General features: G+C 33.9%; 1 protein-coding gene across 6 annotated transcripts in view; it reads right to left on the bottom strand.

Annotated features, from left to right (window-relative positions):
* LOC118202925 (zinc finger MIZ domain-containing protein 1-like) overlaps positions 1-21228 on the bottom strand; it is a 1176934-nt gene that overhangs the window by 218268 nt on the left and 937438 nt on the right. The window lies entirely within an intron of this gene.

Below are 21228 nucleotides of genomic sequence, written 5' to 3' on the forward strand. Positions count from 1 at the left end.
GTTAGCCCAGAAGGGCTATTAATTTCAAAACGGCATTTTCAGGAATGCTTCTCGCATTGTGAAAAAACAACAGTACCTAGAGCCATCCAATTTTGAATAACGTAGTCCTCCATACGAACATGGGCACTCGGAAGCCCGAATTTTGAATCTTGAATTCGTTTTATTATCTATTTTCAATTCTGTAAAACGTTACTGAATTTTTGATTAACAAATTCAAGGATTTTAAAGCAATCCATGTCAACACTGTACACACACACACACACACACACACACACACACACAGAAAAAAAAAATATTTTTATCACCAGCGCGCGAGACTGTATATCTGTACATCGGAAATTCTAAAGATAGGCAGTTTTGGTGATTTTAACTATTTTATGATATTGCTCAATTGAATTGAATTTTATGGATTAAGCGTGAAGAACATGATATTCAATCTATAAAGGTAACACACAAATCGTTAGATAATCGCCTTCTTGGGCGTATTATAAAATATATCATCTTTCAGATTTTTTTCTTTTTCTTTCTTTTTTCCTAAAGAGAGGGGAAAAATTATTAAAAAAAATAACTAAACTTAAAGGTAACGTTAGTCTATCGTAATTGGTAAAGGCGTTATTAACTGACTGATACAGATATTTTTTCCGTTCTTCTAATTTGTTCCTCATCGTCCATCAACATCGGGGATGACATGTTTTTTCTCTTACAAGACTAAATCCTACGCAGGGAAGACAACTTCCTTTCTCTGGTGTGGTTTTATCTGCTTTGAGAAAATTGCTTTTAATTTATCTAAGTACCTGCACAGAGTTGCGTACGAGATTTTTCATTCAGTAAATTATTTTGTTTATTAATAACACACACATTACTTTTTTATCTGGATGTAAATGATTAAAAAAATAAATTCCAATAAAATAGTAATTTAAATGAATTATTGAGCAGAAATTTAAAACAAGCTCATTCAACATCAAAAAAAACTTATTTCCACAGGTTCCATGCAAAACTTAAAACATAATCACAAACCAAAAAAAATTGAACTAACCAAAATTATTTTAAATTCAACGATGATCTCAACTTAAAGATAACGTTGAAGAAAAAAAAACAAAAAAAAAAAAAAAAAAAAAAAGCTTTCAGATTTTGTACTTTGCCCAAAAGGGCGTTTTCTTAACGTTTTTTGTGTTACCTTTATTTATTAAATATTAATTAATTTGTTAAATAAAAAAATCTTCGCACTTAAACCATATAAAATTTAATTCAACAGCAATATCACAAGATATTTAAAAAGAACAAAACAGCCTACCTTTAGAATTTCCCATACGCAGTGTCGCGCGCTCGAGATAAGTGATTTTTTCCGCAGTGTTGCCATTGCTCGCTTTGAAATCGTAGAGTTTGTTAATCAAAAATTCGCTCAAGTTTTACAGAATTTTAAATAGATAATGAAACAAACTCGAAATTTAAAATTCGGACTTCCGAGTGCCCATGGGGAGTTGGAGGACTACGTTAGTCAAAATCAGATGGCTCTAGGTACCGTTGTTTCTTCACAATGCGAGAAACATTCGTGCAGATTCTTCATTATTTGGTTTCTTTAAATATAATACATGGCGATAATATTTGGTGGCAACAGTTTGAAAAGTGAGTGGATGCAAAATGCCGCTTTGAAATCAATAGTCCTGCCGTTTGATTGTGAAGTAGATAATAAAACAAAGTCTAAATTCGGGCTTCCAGATACCCATATTCGGGTGGAGACGTACCTTATTAAAAATTGGATGGCTCTAGGTACCATTTTCTTTTATCACAATGTGAGAAACATTCATACATTCATGCAGATTTTTCATTACTTAATTTCATTAAGTATAATGCAGGACTGTAATATTTGCTGGCAACACTTTAAAAAGACATTCGCCGTTTATAGTGAATCGACGCAAAATGCCAAAACGAAATTAATAACCCTTCTGGACAAATTGTCTCTTTGGGCTAGAAATCTTGAAAGTAAATAAAATCTTCACCGATCATGCATCCTTTGACTTCCCCGATGCATTTTGCAGTTCCTAAACATTTGTCACCTTAGCTGTTAGTTCTTTGATAATATGTTACACTTACAACAATTTCCAAATGGAACGTAATCTATACCATCGTTCATAATGTAATCCTACCATGTTCCAACTTGTCATGTCGCAACCTCCATAATAACTCTTGACAAGAACACAAACTAAGCCTAAAATTATAACTGAAAGTTCACAGCAGAGTGTATAATATGCCCCGTTGGAATTCCAAAACGTGCAGAAAGTGATTACTATCCTAATGATAATACATACCCCCTCCCATAGTCCCTCTCAAAGGAATGGAATTAAGAAAGCAGGAGTGAGAAGACTAGGGTTCTAAAATAGACGAAGAATTGTCACTTCCGTTTAAAACAAATCGTTAAATGTTTCAGTTCGGCTTCCGGTCGGGGGCCCCCGCTTCGCTCCTTAATCTGGGCCCCCAGTTAACCCCGAATCGAGAGCCCCTCCCTCTTAGAGGAAACGGAGGAGAGGAAGGAAAAAAATAGAGAGAAAAAGGGAGAGATAGAGGAGGAGGACCCGAAAGTACAGAAAAAACATTTCGCTGAGAAGTTTTCGTTGGGGACTATTTAAAAACTTAATCCTAATACCAGAATGAAGGTTACCCTCGTAAATAGCGGCCAGGAAAATATTCGGTACAGAAAGATATTACAACTCAATTACTACAGCATTTTTTTAAACAATATGTCTTCAATTATCAGGTTAAATTCTAAAAAACTTTTTTCTTTAAAATTATCTTTACCACTGGATTAAAATTTTTTTACCTCCTCTTGTCTTCTTAACATTTCGCCATATAAAACAATCACAGGTAACTTGCGATAACCCATGACATATACACTTTCGTAAGAAATACATCTTATGATATCTGTTTCTAGCAAATACTGGAAGAAAAAATCTGGTGTGTACACCACATGACTTCCTTCTACGGAATATATTATTATTATAGGCATTTTTTGCTGTATTTCCTCAAATTTCATTAGAGATATATTTCTCATTGAATTAATTCTGTTCTTAGTTCGCGACAAGGCAAAAATACATAAAATAGCTTCATTAAAAATTGAAAGATAAATAAATAAATAAATAAAACACGAAATACAGTTAAAACAGTTAAAAAAAATATTTTTACAATTAAAATTATATTTCTACGCAAAAACAAATAGTTCGGCCAGCAGGCAAAAACGCAGATATTTCGGTGCACAAAAATGAAGGCTCATTTTGGTCCCACTCGGCAAAAAGACATTGGAGGTGCAGAAACTGAATTCAATATTCTGCTAAGTTCTAAAATTATTGCATGCAGATTAACTAAAGGCTTAAAATCCTTAATCGGAAGATAAGAACAACATAATTCAATCATTTTTAAAGCAAAAAATTCGCAGGTTACCGTCATATAAGAATAAAAATACTGAGCTCACTGAGTCGAGTAACAGAGTGGGCATATAAATATATATTTATATACTTTTGGTGCTGTCGATGGCAACCAAAAAGAGAGGTGCACAACTACATATTATAGCAGTCCTATATACAAAATTTCAACGTTCCGAGCCTACTCGTTTTTGAGTTATGCGAGATACATACATACGAACGTATGCAAGTACGTACAAACGCCACGAAAAAATCTCTTCTGAATCCATTTTAAATCAGTTCTATAATTCGTCTGGAGAAATAGAGTCCTTTATTCTATCCTCACGTACAACTGTCGCACCAAAACATTGTTAAATTGCATTCGACAGCGGCAAAAATTGATTTTTTCTTTGAAATGTGATACCTGGAATTTTTCCTAATTACAATACTTCCTTTACAAAAAGGGGCTTTGAAAATGCAAGCAAGTATCATGAAGAAAAAATATAAAAGTGAGAGCTGGCTAAAGTTTCAGCTGAAGGATATTAGGGAGCGTTTGTGATACAATAGCGTAACAATATCAACAATATTATCAACAATATGAATACAGCGCACAATAATTTATTACAATTAAGATAAGCTTAAAAACTTAAGATAAGCTTAGAAGGTGAGTAACATCTCTGATTTTAAATAAAGACAAATACAGTCGAACTCGCTTATAACGAGATGGAAGGGACAGCGATATTTGCTCGGTATATCCGAGTGCTCGTAAATAACGGGTTCTCGGGGGTGGGGGAAATTAAAAATTTATACATACTTACTATATTATGTATTTTATTCATTTTTTTATTCAAAGAAGTTGATTAATTTGTTTTGAATTGCTTTATTGTCTCTTTCTAGCGTTATTGTTCTGCGGAGAAGACTCATGGCCCGAAAAACATCGACTTTGGACTCCTGTCTTGAAAAGCGCACGTATATAAATCTTAACTTTCCACTAATTGCAGGCATATTTAATATAAAGGGGCCGTTTACGAAATCAACAAAGTAACCAACACCATAAAAACCAGTACACATTGTGACATACATCAACGTATTACGTGTAAAGAACGTATTATGTGTTAATTGCGCCTGTCGTAAATGCAGTTGGGGATGTCGAGGCTAGAGATATTATTTGAATATACTAGAGACATTATTCAATAATTTCATTTACAAATGCAATCATGCCTACCTGGCATGCATTTTTATTTTATTCATCGTTTCTAGAATAATACAAAATAAAGCAATACAAGCACCCATTGCGTAGAAGCGTGAAGAGGGCGCAAAGATTTACGATGTTGATACGAGATTAAACGGAAAAGTTAGGGTTATCTTTGTTTGTGGTAAAGTTTTGGTTTTCAAATTTTTTATTATCACTGGATAAGAGAAAACTGCAGTTTCACTTCTGCATTATCTAAATATATGCATTATTGGAGTTTTGTGAGAATCATATGATGGGGATTAAATTTAAAAAGACTCATCTGAAGATTTATTATAAGCATATTACTATTCTTATAGTGGTTAGCAACGCTAATTGCCGTGAAGAAGGGCCCGGGTTCGAATCCCGGAGAAGGCATGGATGTTTGTAAATCTATAATGTTCACGCGGCTTGGGGGCACTCTAAATATGCGGCACGCCGAAAGTCCTCTCGAGAGTTTGTGGTAGGGGAAGAGGAATGAGGGACCTTCGGGGGAGGTGCTCTCCATCAAAATTTTTGGGGGGGGCCGAGCTAAATCGCACTGCCACCTGTGAGGTGCTGAAGGCTGTTGCCAACGGCAGGCATCTATTTGCGCTCCTTGCCACGAGGAACTGCGTGGGCTTGGACTGACTATAGGTCAGACAAATGAGCATAAATAACAACAAAACATATATTCTTAAAATAGAAACTTAGAATTTTTTCTTACATATTCTCCCTCCTTTCATAAAATATAAAATTAAGTAAAAAAAAAGAGTGTTAAAAGTAACAGAAAAAGAAGAAAATTATAACACATGGAAAAATATAAACTACGAAAATTTGAACTAAATAAAAATTTCTAAAAAATACAAAATATAAAATTTGTTCATTACGATTTTTGAAAGTCAATACAAGAGTTCTACTGAAATGTTCAGTCATATTAATTAAGAAGCTTCTTTACGGCAATCTTTCAAATTATTCTAATTACGTATATATAATACTATAGAGATATTAGGATTTTTTGGAAGCAGGAGAGATGAAAAATAAGCAAACGCCTTCGCCGGGAATCGAATCACGGATCTCTGGAATACCGGCCCAGCGTGCAGAACCACTACATCACGAAGGCACGCTAGGAAAATGGGAGAAATACCTTATAGTATATATAGATACGCAGAAAGGTATTTTTAAATGATGATCAATGATGTTTTAAAGAATAATGAAAATAAATTATTGCAAATAAAATTCATCATCCCCCCCGACGAATTTGATTTTTGTTCAGAATAAGGATAGTCATTACTCTAAGTACTCATTACATTCAAGTTGAAACAAATGGGAAGAAAAAAGCAAGTTTCTAAACAGAAATTTAAATTTTTTGTTAAAATTTAATTGGTTGGCTAAAAATCCAAAATAACTATAACATACCGATAGTCTTTTTGTGGCAAGTGTTTTACGATAATACACGTTTCCCCCCTCCTTCCCCTTCTGCAAAATCATAATTAAGCTACATGAATTTCGAACTTCTTAAGTTATACATTAGCATTAAAATCAGACCATTTAATATTTAACAACTTACAAAAGGTAAATGACTTTTTGTTACTTGGTTTTGTATTTTATGCTATAATATTTTTAAATAAAGTATATTCAATTTAATTTTTAAGATAAGTAAATTCAGCTGAAAACCAATTTTAAATAGTCACGAAAAACGAAGGTGAATTTATCATTTAAATGCTTTCGTCTGTAACCCTTATTATATTGTATTTTGTAAATTTAGTTCACAAATGGTTCATAACTTTCACATATACTTTCGCTTTTTGTCCGATTATTATAAAAACCGTAACAAAAAATAAAAAACAACTCAAACAGCAATGCCATAGCAACGGAGAACAATCTTATCAAATCATACATATATGATTCTTACACACGAGAAATAAAACGTTTCTAATATTTTGCTCGAAGTGGTTTCGCTTCCGGTCTACGAGATCACCTAGTTAATTCACTTCCGGTTGACAACTTGCCTTTCGCCAAAAAGAGGCAAAGAGCTGGGAGGGGGGTATATAAAAGATGAGGGGAGGAGGGGAGAAAAAATCAAGCTCATTGGTTTTTGTTCTCTTCGCTCTACAACCAAGAAATAAACAGGAGATGCGAGCCGAAAGAAATGCGTTCCATCACAGTGGGTTGCCACAACCGAATTCGTACTCGGAAATAATCGCCAATTTCGTAGCCAACAATTTCTGAGGAGTTGGACGACAATCTTTTCGTTCGCTATATATACGTATATACATTTTCGTTGCTCTGAAAGCATACGAATTACTATGTAAAATTTTCAAAACCTTGCATAATACAGATATATTGCAAAATAGAAGCTTAATGTGACAAAGTGTTGAATTTATTGATATTAATTTTCATAATTTAAATCACTGATAAAATTACGATGAATCAAAAGAAAATCATTTAGAGTTATACAACATTCCACACTTCTAATCGCTATTAATATTGTTCAAATCAATGTACATTACAGTTAAAATTTTTAATAAGCACATAAATAATGCGTCTTTAAAATCAAATCATTATTTGCATGCTCGTCAGACTGAAATCTTTACTCAAATCTGTAAATTATATCTCAAAAATAATTCATCTTTAGGTTCGAATATAGTCAATTTGCTTTAAATCTAAGCACAAAAATAATGAATGAATAAATAAATACAGTCATTCACATAATTTATGACTGATTCTTTCATCAGGCATAGTTAGAATTCACTATTATAATTCGATTCTGACTGCTGCTTCATTACAATTTTGTTTTCGTAAATTTTCAATTTTAAGGATGTAAACCACAGATTCAAATCTTACGGTCGTTTTACAGTTGAAGGGGAAATCATTATTTTACAGCGGCAATGGAATGTATCTCAGTGCCAAAATTGATTCAGAAAAAATGAATATTTAGAACGTTATTTTAAAGCCTGATCAAATTTATTTTTTCTTTTGAAGGCAGTAGGATTATACAAACTGACTGAAAGGGAAGGGGGAAAAAAATCTGAAAGCTTTCAAATTTTATATTACGCACAAAGGGGCGTTTTTAAACATGTTGCGTGCTACCTTTATTTATTAAATACATCATGTTCTTCGCACTCAAGTCATAAAATTCAATTTAACAGCAATATCACAAAATATTAAAAATAGCATATCTTCAGAATTTTCGATACAGTCTCACGCGCTGGAGATAATTTTTTTTTTTTTTTTTTTTTAAACCCGTACAGTTGCCATTGCTCGCTTTGAAATCGTTCAGTTTCCTAATAAAAACTCATAAATGCTTTATATATAATATGAAATAGATAATAAAACAAATTCCAAATTCGGGCTTCCAGATACCCATTTTCGGGTGGAGACGTACGTTATTCAAAATTGGCTGGCTACTGCGAGAAACACACATGCATTTATGCAGATTCTTCATTACTTAATTTCTTTAAACAAATACAGGGCTATAATATTTGATGGCAATAATTTAAAAAGTGATTCGCCGTTCATAATGAATGAACGCAAAATGCCAAAACGAAATTAATAGCCCTTCTTGGCAAATTGCCTGTTTGGGCTAAAAAAAAACAACTTAAAAACGGAAAAATTCCGTGCTTTATATATATCAAAAATTAAAGCTAAATATAAATCGAAAATTTAAATTCAACATCAGTAAACCTTAGTTAACAGATTAGAATTCAATAGAAAGATCTTCAGGAAATTTTCACTGATATAACCTTATTTTTATTGAACAAAATTTTAACTTAGTAAAATCGCAGAGCCAAACAATTAGCTAAAAACTCGCCAAGAACAGGGATACAACGCCAACTGGAATCTTAAGTATATGTTTCCTTAGAAGAGAAAGGAACGATTGAATAAAAAAATCTGAAGGAAAAATAAAAAAAAAGAGAGAGAGAAAAGTGAGGGGGAAAAAGTGCCCAAGAAAATAAGAATAAGACGAAGGTGAAGGAAGAGCTATGGCCAAACTCTTCACACTGGCAGGAGCATCAGTCTCCTCACAAACTCCACATGATGGTCCTGCGCGCGCAACTTTGTCGACTCCCACCAAAAACGTTATTGGTTATTCTTTATGCAAAGGCATTGGTGGTGCAATATATAGCGCCATCTGTTAGCCAAAATATTATTTTTTTATTGTACAACACTTGTCAGCGTCCTTGTTTTTGCTGTTCACGCATGTCTTTTTTTTTTTTTTTTTTTGAATAAAAATGGCGGGAAAAGAAAGTTTTTATTTGACGACTCTGGCTTAGAAGAGTAAACATGGAATAACGGTTCAACATTCTACATATCTTCAGACACCTTTCGTTCCTTGTTAATGTACTACAGAAAATTCTTGTTAACGAAGACTTTAATAGATTCTTGTTCTTGAAAGCAATACAGCCAAATAAATTTACAAATTCGTCACAAGCCAAACAAATTAAGTTAAATTAAAATACAATTTTTTTACAAATTCGTAAAGTTTTTAAAAGAAATATTCATTTCTAAAGTAGTATTTGGCATGTTTTCTGAATTCTAATTTGCTTCAGCGAATTACAATAAATTTAGATATTAACTAAATGGCATTAACACATGAAAAATATTTACCTTCCAATGAAATTTTTGAAATTAAAATATCTAGTTTTACACGAAATGCGATTAAATCTTAATCCTTATAAATATTTTTTTTTTTTTTAAACAAACTTAAAACATACCAGCAGAATCGAAAATAATGCCATACTTCGATTCTTCTTCTCCTCCCCCCCCCAACACGCCAAACAAAAAAACAAACAAACAAAAAACCCACATAATCAAAATTTTTTAAACTACGCAATTTTTGATTACACAATTGAAATTCTATAGTTGGCCTCTCGAGAAAAATCATGCGCGGATGCAGAAAATGCCATTTCTGTGAAATCTTATTTGGAAAATGAAATTATCTTGAAATCCTGTACCCACATTGCTTTTATAAAATAATAATAATTTTTAAAAAACAAACAGATATGCTAATCACTATATGGTGTAACAGTATATTTGTATAAAATTATGTACACAGTAGCATTTTATATATACATAGTGCGGGGAATTTAGCATGAGGCATTTGCTCGAAAAAAAAATTTTAAAAAAGGTCTAGCTATTTTTTAAACCTAACTTTAGCTGTAGAGCTAATTTTCACATGAATTTTTGTTTCGCACTTTTTTTTTTTTTTTTTTTTTTTTTTAAGAAATAAAATTTTAATTTGAAATCAAATTTCGATTTCATAGTCCAGCAAGCATTCGTAATTTCCTTCCACATTAATAATAATGGGTGTGCGTTATGCGCCGGATATAAAAATAATACATTTAATAATAGGAAATGATGAGCATACCGATACTAGATTTCTACAGAAACCTATATGCTGTCTGTTTAAAAAAAATTAAGACAACTTATGAACTTTAAAATTTTCGTTATCGATTAATTTCAAATTATCGGTTAATTAAGTAAAGCGTATTAATTATCGTGCTTTCATTCATTCCGATAAAACATCCCAATCGTAATTCTGCGAATTCATTCGGGTCAGAAGTGCATTCTTACCCGAAATTACGTCTTTCTTTTCTCGAAACCCTAGAATAAGATTCTTGAACACACCTGCATTGAATACCACCCTTGAGGAATTATTTACTCCCTCAAGCATCCCGCCCCACACATATTGTTTCACTTATCATTAGTCAATTCGGGATACCATTGTTCCAAAGTCTGGAGAAAAATCTTCCAATAAATGAATTTAAAAGATAAGAGCATCGTACTTCTATCTCTCGGGTTTCTTTTTAAAGAAAAGGGTGAGCGTTATACGGCGAATATACTTAAAAATTAAAAAATATAGTCCGAAATTAAAGATGCGCGTTATACAGCGGAATATACGGTAAATTTCGGACTAGTAGCAAAACACTGGCATATTTAAAAATTATCAAGAGATTTCGTTCTTCACCTTTGAAACAAAAATTCTACTTATTTTATTTATTTATTTTTTAAATCATGAGCCAGGTTTCCACAGGATCAGACAAAGCACGTGCTTCCGGCCTCCACTTTCAAAGAAGCCTTCAAACCCCTCTAAAATATTTAAAATATGTAAAATATTATATATGTTTTTCAATTCCACGTTATAAAAATATAAAATTAAAAGCAAGAATGAAATGTCACACTTCGAATTTTAGTTTTTTATGCTTTGCTTCAGTAATCACCCTGGGCCTATGAAATTACTGAGTAATACAGAATAAAAAAAATACCTTTTTTTCAATTAAAATTACCCCCCGTTATTAAATAATGATTACAATGGTCGAGATTGCATGATTTTTTAACTCATTTCGAAATTAATTAAGATAGTCAAGACATACAAATATCAGAGAATGACTCCATTAAAATGACCATCGCTTTTTTACATTTGGAAAAAACTAAACGTTTAATTCTGCATTTCGAGCCATATCATTGGTTATTGAATCTTTGCCTTTTTTCGATATATATTCTTAGCAAGTATGAGCACAAGTGTCCCATTTCCACAGAACTACAAGCCAATAAGCCTGCTAAGCAGTCTATCGAAAATCACGGAAAAAATTATTTTGTATTATATTCACAAAAACATTCCAGTCAGCCATTATACACCCTCAGAACAGTTTGGTTTTCGTCACTCACATCACAGCTGGAGTGCCCCAGGGCGCAGTTCTTTCCCCCCTACTTAATAATATTTTTACATATGACATACCCAAAGATGCCACTATTACACTGGCACTCTTTGCTGACGATACGGCCATTCTCACGATGGCAGTACATATAAATCACATTCGACTTCAATTACAGCATTATCTATTAGCACTCGAGCACTGGTTCAAGCTTTGGAGAATTGCCATAAATACTAATAAATCAAAAGCCATAATCTTTCACAAAGGTACCTCCAATTATACCCCAGCACCGCCCCAAATTTTTAATGATGATATTGAATGGGCCCCCGAGGTGAAATACACTCCAATCCCTGTTGAAAAACACAGGTATCCAGCACATATACACTCTGGATAGTAAACTTCCCTTTAGGTAACACTTCGGTGCCGTCACGGAAAAATTTTAAATGACAGCGGCCACTATGCGACCACTCTTAGGCAGACACAGTGTACTCTCAATACCCAACAAAATTATACTGTATAAAATGATACTCAGATCAGCTCTTCTCTATGCTTGCCCTATCTGGGATCAAGCGGCAAAAATGCACATTAAAAAACTACAAATTCTCCAAAATAAAATGCTTCGTCCGATAGTAAACGCACCATGGTTTATTCCAAATAACACCATTCATACTGATCTCAAAATCAATACCATAGCAGTATATATACGCCTGCTTTCCACCAACTTCTTTCAATCAGTTCAATTAAATCACAACCCAGAAATTTCAAGCCTTCGATACACTCCAATCCCTGTTGAAAAACACAGGTATCCAGCACATATACTTGCCTCTTAACGCAGGCATTAATACGGATACCGTCACTACTGCTACCACTCAGCAAAAATATCACAATAGCTCACACTTCGCTGCTAAACTAGTGTGACCCTGCCACCACCGCCTCACCGATTGAAGAACGGCCTACCTCAATTCAAAACTCAATCACCAGTCTCGAACAGCTCACCAACAAACTCTAGTTCCTAATATGCCTGCATATGAAACATGGTAAAAACTATAACAAAGCATATGATCTTCGTCGTTCGTCGCAAGTGTCACTTCACCAACTCTACCTTCACTCATAAAAAGATGGAAAACTTGCTATCGACGTCTCTTCCGTCTATTAACTCATATGACCAGAAATGTAAAGATGACCAAATTATTTACCTTAATTACTGATTATTTACCGACGGATACTATGCTGCGCAATGCGTGGAATATATAATAAGAAAAAGGACGGGAAGGATAACAATATTTATGAAGGCATACACTTCTACGTTGCGATATCACAACGGCGAACGTAAAAACGCAACAGACAGTTTTTCCTAGGAGCGCGTTTTCCCACAATCAGTTTGAACGGTAGCTTCTATCGGCAATTGATGCCATTTCGACGGACATGTCATGCGTTTCATGTCGACGGATATGTGCTTCATGTCGACGTCATGTGTTCATGTCGTGTTTCACGTCGGATGTCGTGTTTCACGTGTTCATGTCAGATGTCATATGTTTCATGTCGACAGACAGTTCTATGCTGCGTAATGTGTGGATCATATAATCAGAAGAAGGACGGGAAGGATAACAATATTTATGAAGGCAACATAGACACATTAAATTTCTGGAAGTAACGATCCCGTTCGATGCGATGCTGCTGGAATTTATTTGCAAATCTAATAAAAATTTAAGTTTTACGGAGACTAATATGATATTCCAAGCTGGAAAAGCTTTCAACAGATAGATATCAGCCATATTTCAAACCAAATTTCATTATCAAGTATTTGGCCAATGAGGATTTCTCCAAGGCGACATGTCAGAGTCTGCATTTCTGATAAAGCATTTTGGACATTCGTGAGCGCAGAGTCTGTCCATGGTAGGGTATTATAACCGGTCGGTCTGAAAATTTTTCAGAAAGTTTGGGAAAGGGATAGAAGGTTGGAAAGAGAGTCATACGAACTTCATTCAACCACAGGCCCAACATGAAAAGCCTGGAAGTCTGTATCTGGAATGCAGTTGACCAAATGCCATACTGTCAGCGTTGTGCCCAAAATTTCGGTAGCATTGCCCAGGGTCTGGGCAGTGTCTTGGGTAGCGTTGTTGACCAAGGCAAATCCATAATCTGTACCATATGAGATTACTAAAGAATAAAGACTAGGATTAACACAATGTACGCATCTTTCAAGACCCAAGTACCATGTATTTAAATAGGACCTTGTTTCTGGACTGTTAGAAATGAAGCTTGCGTTGATCTCTTACGAAAGAATCGCCTTCTAGTATATTGTGTAGAGTCATTAGGATTTTTGAAGTAGGAAGCACCAAGAATGAGCAATGCTCTTGCCGGGACTCGAATCTAGACCCTCGGATACGCGCCGAGTGTGAAAACGTTACACCGCGAAGGCATGCAGAAAAGAGGGAGACAATACTTTATATACGCCCGACTGGGGATTAAGCCTTTATATACGCCCGACTGGGATAAGCGCGACTGGGGATTACGGGACCGAATCGCCCAATCCTAGTGGTGAAGAATCATCATCCACAACTTTTCCGTTCGGTCCAGTACACCTGTAGAGTCATTAGAATTGTTTTTTTTTTTTAAGCAGGAGAAGAGAAAAATATGCAATGCCTTCGCCGGAACTCGAACCTGGACCTCTCGAATACCCGCCGAGTGTGCTACCGTTACACCACGAACGCATGCAATAAGGAGGGAGAAAATTATTTCCTCTTTTATAGGACGACTGGGTTTTACGGATCCTGGTGATGAAGGATCATCATCTACCACCTTTTTTTTAGTTCGGGCACCACTGTAGAGACATTAGGTTATTTTGATGCTGAAGACTTGAAATGCCCTCGAGGGGACTCGAATCTGGACTTCTCGAATATGCGTCGAGTGTGCCATCGTTACACCTCGAAGGCATGCAGAAAGGAGCAAGAAAATACTTTATAATTGTTTTAACTATAATCAATCCATCTTCGTGGTTTTAATTTCCTTGAAAGTTTCAATTAGCAATTTATTTCAATTAGCAGCCGATCCTCAGGAAAATAGTGCGAACAGACTACGGGCCAAAAGTACTACCACTTTTCAATTAAGTTGATAATTCTCAACTTTAAAACAGCCTTGAATTGCTTAATTACTCGGAAATAATTATTTCTTGGTCATTCAGACTACAACAACTGTGAAGGTAAAACAACCACGAAGAAAAAAAAAAAAAAATTACTTTTTAAATTATTGAAGAAATGTTTTAATAATTTGAAAATTTAATCGCGACAACATTTCCCAGGAATTACTATTCATTATAATAATTACCGCCGAGCTCAACAAATTAAAAGTTACGAAAATACTTCACGGAAGGTCAGCTTCCTCACGCCGGGGCGTGTGTCCGAGCCATAATTTCACCACAGAACAATCCACCTTGAAATTTTTTATGCATTAGCAAAGCTTTATTTCAAATATTAAAAAAAAATTTTTTTAAACGAATTCGGGCTTACTCCCCGCACTACCACCACCGCTACAAGGACAGGACTAATGATTCGGAAAGCTTTTCAAACTACCTCGTTTCCGGCTTTTGAGCTCCGTCAATTGACAGCGAACGTGTAGCCGGATTCTCTTATTAAAAGCACCCACTCATTAAATCGTCCACCTCCCCTTTCTATGATTCAGCACGGTACAAAAGCAGATCTGAATGCCAAGAGAATCTTTATTTGGAAAGTCTCGAAAATTTTCGCATTATTACATTAATGAGATCATTCAACCTCCATCCGAGAACATTTGAAAGGAATTGTTACATTTAAATTAAAGTAAAAATTTTCGAGGCAATAATGTACTATAGCTAAGCGGCAAGATTTGCTTTCCTTTCTGCCTTCAAATCCACCCCCTCCCCGAACGAAAAAAAAGCCTGTAAGGGTATCTCCTTACTATTTTTGCTCGTGGATTTAGTGTCCTGGTAAAATAAAAGATACTGTCATTTTATTTGTTTAAGGGAGATATTTGTCGCAGACTTCATGCACAAGCGATCAAAATAAAATAACTAAAGGTTGGGCTACTTCTTGAAAAAGAATGTCGTTTCTTTTAAACTTCTTCGCGTGGAGTTAATTTAAGACGAAATAATAGCACAGAAAGATTGCTTCCTATAACCTGGCTTTGCAGTTTCGTACAACTTATATTTTTCTACATTTTACTTCCTAAATATTTTCTCAACTTTTTTAAACTTCAGTTTTTAAAGAAAATTCTTCGAAATGTCTTCACATTTAATTCATTTCCCCTCCTTAAGATTTGTGCTTAAGTCAGTGAACTCATATTTCCGCTCATTGCTGTTTTTTTTTTTTTTTTTTTTTTTTTTTTTTTTTTAAGTATTAGCTATGAAAGCAAGCCTTAATATAATATGAAATAGCAATAATATGAAAATAAGCAATGCCCTGGCTGCCGCTCGAACCTTAAACCTCTCGAATACGCGCCGAGTGTGCTCCCGTTACACCAAGAAGGCATGCTGGAAAGAGGAAAAAAATATCTTACAAGTACAGAAATGCTTAGCATTAATTAAAATGACTGGGATATGACAACTTGCATAAACTGCATTTATATCACCGAGATTTATAATTTAGGAGATTTGATAGGCGTCAGAAATAGAAAATTTTGCAAAACTGTCTAAAATACAGTTTTATTTTCTCTCGCAATGTGCGATTTAAACTGCCGCAATTTTACTCCAAAAAGTGCTTTTAAATGTGCCAAAATCTACCTTCAAACATTTTTTTTTTTTTTTTTCCCCAGTAATTGCTAACAATATATTTTTTCAAAAACCGAACATGATAAATCTTCGAATATTGCCGAAGTCAACACGAATATTCTTCCGGATGCGCGAAGAAAGCGCAAGGTTTTATTTGAAGTCCTTAAAAATGCTTAGATTTATTTTTTTCCCCTTTTGCTGTATTTTGCAGTTCAGCAAAAGTTACTACAAAGGCCTTTAAAAAGGCTTCTGGAATTCACCAAGATTAAATACTATTAAGGGTCTTTAACATTAAATAAAAAAGTAAAATCGAGGAAACAAAAGATTTTAAGAGCACTACAAATGAAGAATCAACTATTCATTCAGAAGGCTATTCTTTCCAGTTTAGATTTAACTTAGTATAGAGAAAAAATGGCGTGTTTCAAAGTTGAAAAATTTGATGCTATTGCATTAATATGAACTATGCAATTCCCTACCTCGCAATTGAATAATGGCTATGGCATTAACTAGAGAATATTTTAAAACTCAATTACATGCAACAATATTATTTACTTGGTTTCCAAAATAGTTTTAATCATATTCTATTAGTAGATTTTATTTACTTATTTTTAATTTCTATCAACTGTTCGTCCCGCTTTATTAATTTATCGTAATCAGATTACTTACTTATTATTTTTACTACAGTTGTATATTTATTTTAACTAAAAGTTAAAGTTTAATTTTAAAACTTTCCTATAAACCCTTCATTCCCATAATTGTCAGTGCCAGAATAGTTAAATTTTGTAGCGCGAGTGAAGGAATGCAAACTTCTACTTTGAAGGAAGTATTTAAAAGCCGAGTTTCGGTAGGAGAAGAGGAGAGTTAGGTTATACCGCCACCTCTGCCTTAGGTACGTTTGCTTATTGCTGTTCAAGTGGCTTAATTGTATTTCTTTGCTGTCATTAGTTTAGAAGGGGGTTTAAGTTACGGAATTTCGCTGAGCCCTGTAGGTTAGTTTTATCACTTGTAATATCTTCAAATTTTGGTTTCATTAGCTGATTGCGGCGAAGTTTGTTAGCGTCGAGTGACGCATTGCAAATTTTAAAGAACTAATAAAGAATACTTTAACCCTTTTCTTGCGTAGTTCCTACTAATTCAGTCTTTCATAGAGAAGTAAGTACACCTGTTGAACTCTACACAATACAAAGAATGAAATCTTTTTATTTTTCTTCGCGAATTGAAAAATCTCGCGGGGGGGGGAAAAAAAAATTGATAGGATATTTTTGTGATCGAACTCTAACTGAAGATTTAAAAAATAACACACTCGTTAACTCGTTAACAGTTAACTAAATTAACTAGAATGGAAATTGTTGGTTGAACCGAAAAAAAGAATTTAAAGGCATTTCAAATAAAGCTATTACATTTTTATTGCCTTTTAGCATAACCTATTTGTGGGAACAAAGATTGTCTTCCATGTGATATTTGGAAAAAAAAAAAAAAAAAAAAAAAAAAAATGTACAGAAGAAAATTAAAAGCGGATCCTAATTTATGGTTAAAGCTAAGTGAAATAACACTAGACATAAACTGATCTCTCTTAAACAGGGCCCAAATTTCACAATAAATTTTAGAATTAAAGTATTATAAACTTAAATTTTGATAATTAAAACAGTAATCAATTTTTAATGTAAAATTTTTTAGGTGTGCATATTTATTACAAATACCCTCAGATTGTGCAAATGGCAAAATATTTTTTTTTTTTTTGAATATTTCTATTGAGAAATGGAAAAATAATGATTGTAAAATGTAGTGGTGATACTAAAATTTCAATTTTTATTTAGATGGTTCGCGTTAGTCAAATTGTTGGGTACCGCTAGTCTAGATACGTCTCTGTCAGCTGACAGTCGAAGCCGTGATTTGGAAGTGAACATGGAAGGTTTTAGTAAATCACATTTGCTTTAGATGAAATACAGTTGATCTAGTGTTCCTTCTAGTAGTAAATATGGTTCCTGCCAAACGAAACAAACTTAGACTTGCTTTCAAATGCAAAGTCATTCAATTTGCAAAAGAAACTGGAAATAGTGCTGCAACAATGATTTTTGATATTAGGGAAAGCTCCATACGTAAGTGGAAGAAAATGATATCACAATAATTAATATGCAAAAGAATGAATATGTTTTGCGGAAAGCAGTACCGAGATCGCCTATCCTAGAAGAAAGTGTTGCGAAATGGGTTCTAGATAACTGTCAGAATCGCCAGTAACAGCATTTAGGTACATGTAGAAATCAAGTTTTTGTATGCTCATATTATCCTCTTTTTAAAATCTATCATTTTTATATTCGGCGTATAAACCGTAAATTTCGATTTCATTTCTTGTATTAAATGTGCGTGTTATACGCCGGAATATACCGTAATTGTTTAATTTCCTCTCCCCCCCCCCCAAATTTTTCTGCAGATGTTTATACTCAGGATATAATGAAAAATTAATTTCAGAGATCAGAAAGCCTTACAACATGTATGTCATAGAAGGCTATACGTTAGATAAAAATTAGTATGATTTTATTTTAAATTAAAGGAGATTTAGACTGCATACATTTTCTAAAACCATGTCTACTCTGATATGGATAGTTGGGAATCTTGTTTCTGTTCTACTCTTACGTATTTGTCATGAGATAAAATTTTTTTAGAAATTTTTTGTTAGTTTTTATAGGTTCATAAAAAATCTTTTGGAAAACATTTCTTTTGAATCGATTTCTTTCTCGATACCAAATGTTATTTAGAGTTGAAAAAATGTTTTCTGCCGGATCTGATACGTTTAGCGGCGAAAATGATTAACTAGAATAGAAATCATTCTCACTCAAAAATCCTAAACAAAACCCCGAAAGTCCGAAAACCTTACATCTAAAAAGAGCTCTTCTGTTTTGCCTTTTTTCTACGTCAGATACATTTGATCTTTCTTGACTTGAGGAAAAAGGTTGTTCAACTACTTTTCAAATAAAAATGATTCCAGCCATTTGTAGAAAACGCGATTTTGATCTTTTAGAGGTGGACGATTATAAATTTGCAAAACGGATGTATAGAAAAATACTGAAAACTTCAAGTACGTTGCATCGATTTATTATCACCGCTTTATTAATAAAACAGTGAATTAATTACAAAAAACCAAGAAACATATACAGTGAAATATGTTTAACGCGAAAACGCTTAAGACGAAATAATACAACGGTCCAGACAAACTACTATGTATTTTCGAGCATTTGGCTCCCTTAACACGAAACAAAAATCGCTTAATACGAAAAGATATCCTTTCTGGGAATGAACAAAATACGGAAAACGCCAGCCTCGCAGGCGAGATTTACGAGGGGTATGAAATGAAAGAGAAGTGGTTGCATATGTTTTATAGCAAGCAGGTAACTTGGCTTTGAAATACCCTCGGGAATAGGCTGTGATACCAGCCAGTTTTGTTTATCTAAGCTACTTTTACCTTCCACCCCTACAAATGCCACACAAATATCTCATCTCTCATCAGTTGGCTTTGGAATCTGTTAGTTTAGTTCATATGTTGCACTCTGCATGGAATTCAGTGACTCCGAGGACGAATGAAATTGTTTTTGGATCATGCAAGATTCTCAAATCCTTGACCCCAAAAGAAATGGAGAAAAAGGCTAATGAAACTGAGCCGACACTTAATGAAAAATTCGTGAAAGTTTCTGTATAATTCTACTGTATTATCGGAAGAATTCGTTTATGGCAATTATGGCAGACAAAGACATTTTGGAGTTCGTTCAAAGCTCAAAAAATATCATTGATGCAGATTCCGACGACAAAAATGAAATGAATAATGCAGCTCCTGTTCCCACGTCATCCGAAATGAGGACCATCATGAAAAATATGCGCATTTATTTAAAAGCACATTCCAATGTTGAAATGAATAACAAAATGGACGATATTGAACAATTTGTTAACAATTTGATGCTAAAAACGATGCAAAGAAAAATATCAGATTATTTTCCAGAAACTCAATAAATGCTTTGTTTTTCAACAAACTTGAACTTTTTGTAATAAATTTCAATAAGTTCTTGTGGATGTTCCTGTTTCATTGATTTTTTATTAAATACATACATATCTGTGTAAATAAAATGCACTCTAATAAACCCAATTTTGTTCAATATATATATATATATATGTAAGATAAAACATATGAAAGCAAACTTCTAAATTTAATTCACTATAACCTCTTTTATTTTTTATTTCATTTGGGAACTTCATCTATCTGTCCTAACAATAGCGTTTAAGTCTGAACTGCGCCATTAAAGTTAATCATGCGATCTTACGTAACCCTTAATGCAGATGTTTCTTAACCAATCACCAAATTGTAAACCAAAACTAAAAACTGAAACTTTTCACTCTCTCCTTTTTTTCTATGAACTGATGCGTCACATTTGCTTGTGCTTTCCTCTTGGCCAGACGTCTCTCTGCAATCATGCATGAGCTGCTATATTCGCTTCTATGGCAATAATATATATATATATATATATATGTGTGTGTGTGTGTGTGTGTGTAAATGTTCCTTAATAGGCACGAGTAGAGTGCCAAGTGAATTGTGGACACAAAATGGGAATTTAAATAAATAAAAGGAACTTAATCCGGCTCGACTGCTTCTTCTTCAAAAATGGATGGACGCTCTAAGCATCAAGTGTCTACGCCATCAGTATTTTTGCGCATTTACATCTCGGTGTACTTATATCAGTGCATCCAAAATTGTTCTGTCATTACATTCTACGAGCAGTTCTAATTCTGAAGAAATCTACACGGGTTTGTTATTCTATGTTCACAATGAATTATGAGAAAAGTCTTGTTTCACCGAAAATTTTAATGCAAGTTTGTGCCGCATTCATAATCAAATCTTTCATGTCGTGTCATCGAACCAGTTTCATTACATATATATTTTTTAATATCCTTTAAGACGAAATTCTTTTAACACTGAAAAATATTTTAGTCCCCTCAATTTCGTGTTAAACGATTTTCACTGTAGTATGGAAGAGATTTAGAGAAAATATTTACTTTGTAGAGAGTGTCATTAGGATATTTTGAAGCAGCAGATGTGAAAAATGTGCAACGCCCTCGCCGGGACTCGAAACTGGACCTCTCGAATACGGGCCGAGTGTGCTTCCAATTACACCACGTCGCCAAGTAGAAAGAAGGGAGAAAATATTTCCCTTTTTAAAGGGCGGTTGGGGATTA

The sequence above is a fragment of the Stegodyphus dumicola genome, chromosome 4 (genome assembly GCF_044657685.1).
Source record: "Stegodyphus dumicola isolate Sdum_Otavi_A_Nest chromosome 4, ASM4465768v1".
Taxonomy (NCBI): Eukaryota; Metazoa; Arthropoda; class Arachnida; order Araneae; family Eresidae; genus Stegodyphus; species Stegodyphus dumicola.